The sequence below is a fragment of the Nelumbo lutea genome, chromosome 4 (assembly GCF_056320005.1).
Source record: "Nelumbo lutea isolate HS-2025 chromosome 4, American lotus-T2T, whole genome shotgun sequence".
Taxonomy (NCBI): domain Eukaryota; kingdom Viridiplantae; phylum Streptophyta; class Magnoliopsida; order Proteales; family Nelumbonaceae; genus Nelumbo; species Nelumbo lutea.
In genome coordinates, this window is record NC_142687.1 from 85,594,027 (window position 1) to 85,604,128 (window position 10,102).

General features: G+C 31.7%; 1 long non-coding RNA gene across 1 annotated transcript; it reads left to right on the forward strand.

Moving 5' to 3' along the window:
- The first annotated feature begins 4,111 nt into the window (after nt 1-4,111).
- LOC148861482 (uncharacterized) lies at nt 4,112-7,497 on the forward strand. Its single transcript, XR_016112853.1, has 2 exons — nt 4,112-7,003; nt 7,126-7,497. It is a non-coding gene; the product is annotated as an uncharacterized LOC148861482 (long non-coding RNA).
- Nucleotides 7,498-10,102: the final 2,605 nt, after the last annotated feature.

Sequence of the window (10,102 nt, forward strand, 5' to 3'; positions counted from 1 at the left end):
TAATTTATTTTTTAATAATTGCATTGTAATTTTTAAAATTAAATCAAACTTTTAAGTTTAAATCTTTGGAAGAAACTGAACAAACCAAAAAATCAACCCAAATGGATACAACTTGAGTGGGTCAGTTTTCACAAAAAGGTTAGTTGGTTTCAGCTGACCAACTCACGAGGTCAATTTGGTTGGTCAAATAGCCTACGACCAAACTGAACCAACTCAAGAACTCTCATTATTACAACTAAATTAATAATCTTATCTTTGATAAATAACAATAGTTTAATCTCTGATAATTATTGAAAAATTATAACAAAAATACACAGTTATTGAAAATATGTTAATAATGAAAAATACAATAATTAAAAAAATTAAAAAATCTTATAGATTCATCCCTTTACTAAATCTACCCTATAATTAGCATTTTACTAAAACACCACTTATAATTTGCAATGGATGTAATCAGTGTGATCCTAATGTTCATTTAAACAAATTTAATCAAAAGAAAATAAAAATTACAATACCATTTTTGCCCTTAATAATATTTGGGCAACCACTCTATTAGCTATATTTGGTCAATTTTATTTTTTATACAAAAAAATGTTAAGGGTATTTTTGGAATAAAAATCATAGGCTTAATGGCAAAACAAACACTCCTTAATGAAAATGTTGGTTAAGGTGGCGTTTGATTGCACTTTTCAAACGTCTAAATCTGAAATCGTTGCTTTTCAGATGCCACCTTTGTTTGGTGTTGCATTTGAAATAGGGTTTGAAAACTTTTTTCAGATCTGAAATTTTTAGACTCAAGCTCGTCACTTAACGCGTTCAGACGCGTTTCAGATGTGGCCTAAAGTAAAATATACCCCTCCCCATTTGACCTCTCGCTTTCATCTTCATACAACTCTCTCTCTCTCTCTCTGCCCGCCTTGTCTTCCCGCCACCACTACTGCAACTTGCAACGACTCTCTCTCTCTCTCTCTCTCTCTCTCTCTCTCTCTCTCTCCCCTGTCTTCCTGCCACCACCATTGCAACTTGCAGCGATGGCTCTCTCTCTCTCTCTCTCTCTCCCTCTCTCTCTCTTTCACAAAGATCTTGTCTGTAGTTGTAGCGATGAACAATAGCGTAAAGCATGATCGGGAGTCCCAACCTTAGCAACTAGGGGTGGATTCGAGCAGAGCTGAGCCGAATAGTACCAAGCGGCTCGAATCGAGCTTGAGCTTGGTTCGAGTAGAAAATGCATAAGCTCGAGCTTGGCTTGGCTCGAGCTCGATTTTGAGAAAAAATATTTTATAAAAATAAAAATTATATATAAAAAATTTTTATTTTATATTTAAAAAATTATGAATTATAATATTTTATTATATATATATATATTATTTTTTATAATTATATTATATTATATTATATTATATATATATATATATATATATATATATATATATATATATATATTCGAGCTGGCTCACGAGCCTCATGAGCCGAGCTCTAGTAGGCTTGAGCTCGGCTCGTTTAATAATCAAGCCACTGATTTGGGCTCGAGCTCAAGCTCGAGCAGATCGTGAAAAGCTCAGCTCGTTGCCACCCCTATCAACAACAGTCGTAGCCCCAACGTAGGCCCTGTGGCTTTGCCGCGACGGTAGCCGTTGTGGCAGCCTTGGGTGTTGTCAGCGGTGGCAAAGGGAAGAAGGAGAAGTAGCACACCAAATTGAGGGAACACCATCGCCGTGCCATCACCTATTGCATGCTCGTTGGTCTTCGACAGTATCGAAAATTTACCCTCCCTACTCGTGTTGACACGAACGACGACAATTTATTTATTAATGAAGGCTAAATAATAGAAAGGGTCATTTACTAAAATATCCCTTATAGTTTCATGGATATACTAAAATCTACCATATAGTTAGCATTTTACTAAAACACCATTTATAATTTGCAATGGGTTTAATCAATCTTCCATTAGATGACAATGGAAAATGATAGTTTTGACCCTAATGATCATTTAAATAAATTTAATTAAAAGAAAATAAAAATAAAAATATCATTTTTGCCCTTAATAAGATATGGGCAACCACTCTATTGGTTATATTTGGTCAATTTTTTGTACAAAAAAGTGTTAAAGGTATTTTTGGAATAACAAATCATGGGCCTAATGGCCAAACAAGCACTCCTTAATGAAAGGTTGATTAAGTAAATAAGTTGTAAAATATATGGGATGTTTTAGTAAAATGAAAGCTATAAGGTAGGTTTAAGTAAATATGTAAAACTATAAGGTGTTTTCTAGTAAATGACGCTAATAGAAACACATAAGAGTATACAATTGTTTTATATTTTCAACTTTTTAATAATTAATAATTATTCATATTTTATATACTACTTTTAATAAATTTTTTATAATACAAAAATAACAATAATTAATTTCAGTTAGTTTTATTCATCAAACTAATGAAATCGACCAACCTGATCAGCTCAACTCGAGTTGGTCAACTTTCTAGCATTTTAGGTTAACTTTGGTTAAAAAATTTTCCATTTCGACCAATTTGGATCGGTTTCACTTTGGCCATTTGTAAACCGACAAAAATCGAATGACCTAACCATGGATATATATTAATATGCTATATTTTAAATATAATTTTTAATATGGAAAAGTGAGAAATTTCCCATATTTCTTCGTTTAAAATGTTTTATATCATAAATATAATTTTTTATTATTTTAATAATTGCACTGTCATTTTTAAAATTAAATTAAAATTTTAAGTTTAAATATTTTGAACCGACTGGCCAAACCAAAAAATCGACCCAAACCGATACAACATGAGTGGGTTGTTTTTCACAAAAGGTCAGTCGGTTTCAATTAACCAACTCCCCAACCTGACTAGGTCAATTAGGTTGGCCAAATAGCCTACAACCGAACCAAACCAACTAATGAACACTTATAATTTTAGCTAAATTAATAGTCTCATCTCTCATAAATAACAATAGTTTAATCTCCAATAATTATTGAAAATCTATTGTGAAAATACACAATTATTGAAAATATATTGATAATGAAAAAAATACAATAATTACAAAAAGACAATAAGTACTAAAAATATATTAACTTAGTCAATAAATAGTATAATCTCAAATGATAGTTTAATATTTAATAAATATTAATCAATAAGTTATAACAAATATACAATAAATACAATAAGTACAATAAATTAAATTTTAAAATTTCAATAATATTATTTTAATATCCAATAATTATTGAAAGTTTTCTATTAAATTAATAAAACAAAATAAATTTATACATAATCATTGAAAATACATTTATCACAAAAATCAATAAATAATTACTGAAACACAATAAGTATTAATTTTAGTATATATAATTCTACAATAAATATAGATTAAGAGTTTAAAATTATTATTAATAAATACTATTTTTTTGAAAGTTATTTACTCAAATTATTACTTGATATAAGTGAAATTAGTTATTTACAATATTATGTAAAAATACTGAATTCTTATTAATTTCAATATTATGTTATAATTATTTTTCTACTTTTCAGATTTTTTTTTTAAATTTATAACATAATTTCTTTATTTTAATTATTTAAGATCTAGTTATGTTAAATATTTTGTTATTTAAAATATTTAGTTATTTAAATACTTAAATATTTAAAATTTAAAATATTAATTCTTTATTGATATTAATTATCCATAAAATCATAATTTAGACTATTATTACATAATTTCATTATTAATTTTGTAATATATTAAATTATTATTAATTTCAATATTATGTTATAATTTTTTTTCTAATTTTCAGTTTTTTTTTATTTATTACATACTTTCATTATTTTAACTATTGAAAATCTAGTTATGTTAAATATTTTGGTATTTCAAATATTAATTAATTATTGAATTTAATTATCCATAAAATCATAATTTATACTATTATTACATAATTTCATTATTAATTTTGTAATATATTAAATTGTTATTAATTTCAATATTATGTTATAATTATTTTTCTACTTCGGAGATTTTTTTTTTAAATTTTTTACATAAATTTGTTATTTTAACTATTTAAAATTAAGTTACTTAAATACTTAGTTGTTTAAATATTTAAATAATCTCTAAAATATTTAAATAATTCTTAATCTTTTTAATTCAAACTTTCTTTAAATAGATATAGATAAAAAGTATGGGAGATGATACATATGAATTAGAGATAATTTAGGAGAGAAACTCTCTACTAAATTAAAGATAATTTTGGAGATAAATAGGAATTAGAGATAATTTTGGAGATATATAGGAAATAGAGGTAATTTTTGAAGAAAGTGGGGGATAGTGGGGAGGTAGTTTAGGAGAAATTTTAGGAGAAGAAATTATTTAGGTTATTGGGCAAGTGCATCTCATTGGTTGTTTTCAAAATGACATGGAATAAAACAAAATAAAAAATTCAAAAAAAGGAGAAACTTTCTTGACCAATTTGTTTTAATATATATATATATATATATATATATATATATATATATATATATATATATAGATAGATAGATAGATAGATAGATAGATAGATAGATAGAGATGTATAGATATAGATTCATATGACATTGTGATGATATGTGATGCAATGACACAAAAAAAAAAAATTGTAGGCCACGATTTTTAATCGCAAATTGTAGTTAGTTTGCAAATCACAAATCATGACTTGAAAATTTTTAATTGCAATTTGTGATTCATAAGTTGAAATTAAGAACTTGCATCTGATCAGAACCACACATAAGGGTGCATTGGAGGTTGAACCGTGACCATTAACGTTTTTAAGTTAATCCAACGATCAAAACCTAATCATGTATAATCAAAAGATATTATTCAAACTTCAATAGTCATTAACTATTAACTAACTATGAATAGTTATAGAATTTGAATTTGTGACTATATAAAGAGCCTCTTCAACAGGCACACTCCCTTTCAATATGACTCTCGAGAATCTATAAAACAATGTAAACCGGGCTAGTTGAACACATAAGTTTTCGCTACTTTTCACTACACAAACACTCTTGTCTCTCATAGTCAAAACTACCGTTGTCTCATAGAAGGTTTCATTGGAGATTCAACTCTTCATATTGTAGCTTCTCACCCAAGGCCCTGTTCTATATTGGAAATGAATTTACTAGTAACCTAATAACAAACTCAAATAAAATTGAGTGGGGGCAAATAACGTTCTAAATATGATGTCTTTAGATACCCCTTGGAGTTTCTCCTCCAACATTTTGTAACTATTTTTCTAACATGATCCAATTGGGTTTGAGTCACTTTTTAGGTTTTTTTTTTTCGATGACAAATGTGTATCTCCAACATTTATGGGTGGAAGAGCTCGGTTTTGAATCTCACCGATGGAGTAAAGTTTGAGTTAGGATCTCAAAGAAATGAAAAAAAAAAAAGATTCCAGGATAGGTACCGGGAAAATAAAATTTCCCTAGTCCCTAGATAAATTTGAAAAAAGAACATAGGTTTCCCTAGAGGTGTAAATCGGGCTAGCTCAACACAAACCAGTATGACGGAACGTAGGCCATGCTAAGCATGACACGATTGTATGGGTCGTGCCCAGCCTGGGTTGGCACAACACGGCGGCCAACATGCTAGCATGACCTAACCTGGCCCACAACACAACCCATATAAAATATATAAAATTTTATTTTCAATTTTACTGTACTATTTCATTTTATTATTGCATATATAAACAATTGTATACATCAAAATTCATATAAAATAAAATTTTAAGACTGTTTTTTTTTTATTTTTTGTCCATTTTGCTAATTTACTTTAAATTTTTTATTTTTTATAATTTTCTTAAGAAAACATACCTCTCATGACTTGGCCTGATCCATGGCTTGGCTTGGCCCCAGGCTTGACCCGCAGACCAACCCATCCCACGACACAACACAACATGGGCCTGTGTGGGTCATGCTAAGCCGACCCCTTGATGTATCCCAAGAGAGGGAAGCACGACCCAGCTCGGCCATGGGTTGGCACAACACGACTTGGCAAAAGCATGAGCCACCCATAGGTTGTGCCATGCCGACCAAACACAAGTACACGACCCGATTTACACCTCTAGGTTTCCCCCTCTCAAAATCCCGAAAATGAATGCCCCCTTAGATCTTCCGCAAATCCCTGAGCATGAGTATGGAGGATGGTTGAGCCCTAAGATTGTGTTAGTACCCTATGACATGGTTTTTAAAAACGAACTGGTGACCAAACCAGTCAAGGGTCTGGTTACCGGTTCGAATGGTCTGATCGTTCGACCCGAACGGCTAGCTTGCTCTGACAAAAAAAAATGAAAAAATTGGAAAATGGTCAAAACCGTTCAAATAGTTTGAATGGTTAACCGGCCGGTTCAGCGATTTGCTGACCAAAATCAACGGTTTTGAGGGAAAAAGCGGTTTTGGAGAAAAATGGAACTGGTTAGGTGACCGATTCCCGATTTTTCTGGTCCGGCCCGGTTTTGAAAACAGTGTCCTGTGACACTTGTTATTTAACATGGACTTAGTTCTTGTTACTTGTTACATAAACAAAGCTATATGGTTTTTCCTTAAAAGAGGGAATACTTCACAACCTATGTAGATGTTGTTAGAGTGTGGACTCATAAATTCATACCCTGTCATTGTGGTCATAGGGTCCCTCCTTTTTAGCTATCTTCTAAGAGAAAGGATCCCCCATTCATTCTACTCTTAGCACCCAACCCTCTTTGGGAAGAAAGGAGATAGTGACAAAAGGAGAAATAACTCTAGCCTCTGTAGTCTAGTACTAGAGTAAGCGAAAAACTCCATTGAGAAAAATACAAAAACCTTTGCAAAATACTACAAACTATTAGCCCACATTCAAGAGTCCATAAGAAGAAACAACAGTTTAAGAAGGCAAAAAGGAGGGTGAACTGAATAGCTGATCAACCAACCTTTTGGGAATGCTCTACTTGGCTTGAAATCGAAAGAGGCGTTCATGGCAATGGGTTCTGCAGGTATCATTTAGTTTAGTTTAGTTGTTATTATTATTTTGATGCATGCTTTTGTTGACATTCAGTCAACCAATAGATGTTTGCTTTAGAGTATTTGGTGACAGACAATGTCCATGCTATTTCAGCCTATGATACCGGAACATTTCCTCCTCAACGGTGTTCGTTTCCAGGTGGTTTCGTCAACTGCTTAGCCGGAAACTCCTCCGTGGCGTGGAGCCCTACATTGCAATGCATCATATTTTGTTAGCCCATGCGCCAAGTGATTTCCTTCTAACCAGCTCTGAAGCTTGGTGATATGAATGACAAATTAACCAAGTAATTGAGTGCATTGAAGAGTTGTTTAATTTGTAGGACAAGCAGAAAGGTTGGATTGGCTTAAGTGTGTAAGGCTTCTAGTGTAGCCCCATGACAAACTCCATAGCAAATGTTGTAGCATTGCAAAGAGACACATATTTCTTCCATGGTTAGTAAGTGAATAGAAACTATACTTTTCTCTCCATGCATCTAATTTACATTCTATAATAACACCAGAGAAGATTTTTAGATAGCTGACTCTCTCGATGGATGGAGAGAGTTTAACAGTTCATTATATATATAGAGGTGGTTTACAATAGTGTCGTATTTGACTAGGATACAACTTTTGATAGGATTACAGATTACAAGATAACTCACGATAGGATTACAGATTACAAAAATGCAATGCAAGGTTCAAGGTTGTCAATCAATCAGTTGGTCTTCAGAGACTACCATGTGATCATGAATAAGAGAGTTGGGGTAAGGCTTCCAATCCTTCACTAGAACTGAATCTCAACTTGTAAAAGGGTTATCAGATTTTATCGGTTGACTGTAAAGTTTTCAGGTTCCCCTCTCGACTTTGAGTAATATTCTAGAGCATCTAGATTGCTATAGAATGATGTTTGGAAACAAATTCTTTAACTCTCTTCAACAATGAATTGCAGTTAACAAAGATAAGACATTCTCGAGTCAGTTCTCACAAGATTCGCCGACCACCTTCAACCCAGTTGGCTTGCAGGAATTGCTGCTTAAATATTTCAAGAAAATGGTAAATTAATATGCCTCCATTATACTCCCATAACTGTTTCATCTCACCACTCTCATCACATTAACAAAACCACTAGTCAAATTCTACAATTCACCTTAATAGATACCCAAGAAGCTTCCTTGTCATCTGTAATCAGGTTACTTAATGACACTTCTAGGATATATTACTTGAATGGGTTCATGAAAAGCATGCTTAATTCCATAAGCTGGAGCTCAAATGGTTTCTTATGCATCCCCTCAGAATATGAATTAATCTGACAGTCTGACTTGTTTGTGGTATTTGTAGGAATGGATCAAATACCAGAGGATACTTTGCTACTTTGTTTGGTCATTCTTAGACGTCTTTGAGGTTCACATTAGTGGGTATCAGTCACATTATGGGCTTGTTCATGTAGACTTTGAGGCTAAGAAGTTTAAGAGAACCAAATTAGCTTAGTGGTAATCCAATTTCTTCAAGAACAAAAGCATTAGGACAGGAAGATGAGGGCTAAATCCTAATCTTCAGAGTAGGCTAGATGGTTACCCTTGGTGTGTATGGTTCCTACAACTAAGGCCAAGTTTGGGAGTGCTTATGTTAAAAATAAGTGCTTAAAAACAAGTGCTTATTCGAATAAGCACTTATTTACACTTGGCACCTAGCCTTTTCAAGTGCTTATTTTAAAAAATAAGCACTTATTTTATATTGAACGTTTGGTGGTTTTTTTCTCCAATAAGCACTTGTGACTCTTTTGTCCTTCATTTTCTTTCAAAATTTGAAAATATTCAATAAAAAATGAATGGATAAAAGTACATTGATAGAATAGCTTTTGTAAAAGTCCTTTCATAAAATTACTTTGATAAAAGTACTTTTGCAAAAGTGTTTTCGTAAAAGTACTTTTATAAATGTGCTTTCATAAAAATACTCTTATAAAGTACTTTTTAAAAGTGCTTTCATAAAAATACTTTCATAAAAATACTTTTATAAAAGCGCTTTTGTAAAAGTGCTCTCATAAAAGAACTTTTGTATAAGCGTTTTCATGTAAAAATACTTTTATAAATTGCTTTCAGGTAAAAGTGCTTTTATAAAAGTGTTTTCATAACAGTGCTTTAGTAAAAATAATAATGTTGCTAGAAGTAACAATATTGAAAGGGTATAATTAGTATTCTAAAAATTTACTGAGGACACTTTTGGGAGAGAAACTTTTGAATAAGTGATTATTACTTTAAAAAAGCTGGAAATTTGGGCTTAAAAATAAGCCCTTATTTTTAAAATAAGCACTTATTTCAGGCTTTTTTCCTAAATACCAAAAAGTGCTTAATAATGTGGTCCCAACCCAAATAAGCACTTATTTTTAATCACTCCCAAACATAACCTAACAATTCATTAATTAGAGGGCACCATATGAAACCACACAACTTATTAATTATGAAAAGGAGTTCAGGAACTTTTTTCAGGGAATTGTGTGAAACCTCCGTTAATTACATAGGTTTACTAGTAGTGACAAACAAAGAATGTGAAAGTATAGCTTTTGACTAATCACGTACAGCACCCCTGAATTTTGATGCATACTACCTGATTGGTCACCTCATTGGTTGTAGGTTTTTCCGGTATCATCCTTTTCCATTATCATAGTTGAACTCTTTTTTTTTTTTTAACTTTAGTGTTAGCATTCTTACCCACTTTCGCTTTCGTAGGTAAAGAAAGGCATGAAGGGGTTAATGTTTTTGATGAGTCCAAGAGATCTGATACTCTTCAGAAAATTCGCTTACCATGAGACCCATTATAGTGGAATAAAAACATAGGAAAGTTGGTCAATACCCCACAAGATACCGACAAACGAATGGGCTCTTAATTAAATTCACTGATTTAAGAAACGACTTTGACAAGGATGATTGGCTATTCAATTAACCATTGCCAATGGTTCAGCAATTACAGTGATTATGATGCTCAGTTGACATTCCTCCTATATAGAAGGCAATGTGTCCAAATCCGTAAAAGTGCAATCTCTCAGTGGCATTGGGATGCAAGTTAGGCTTAGTTTGGAAAAGGAGTATGTGTAG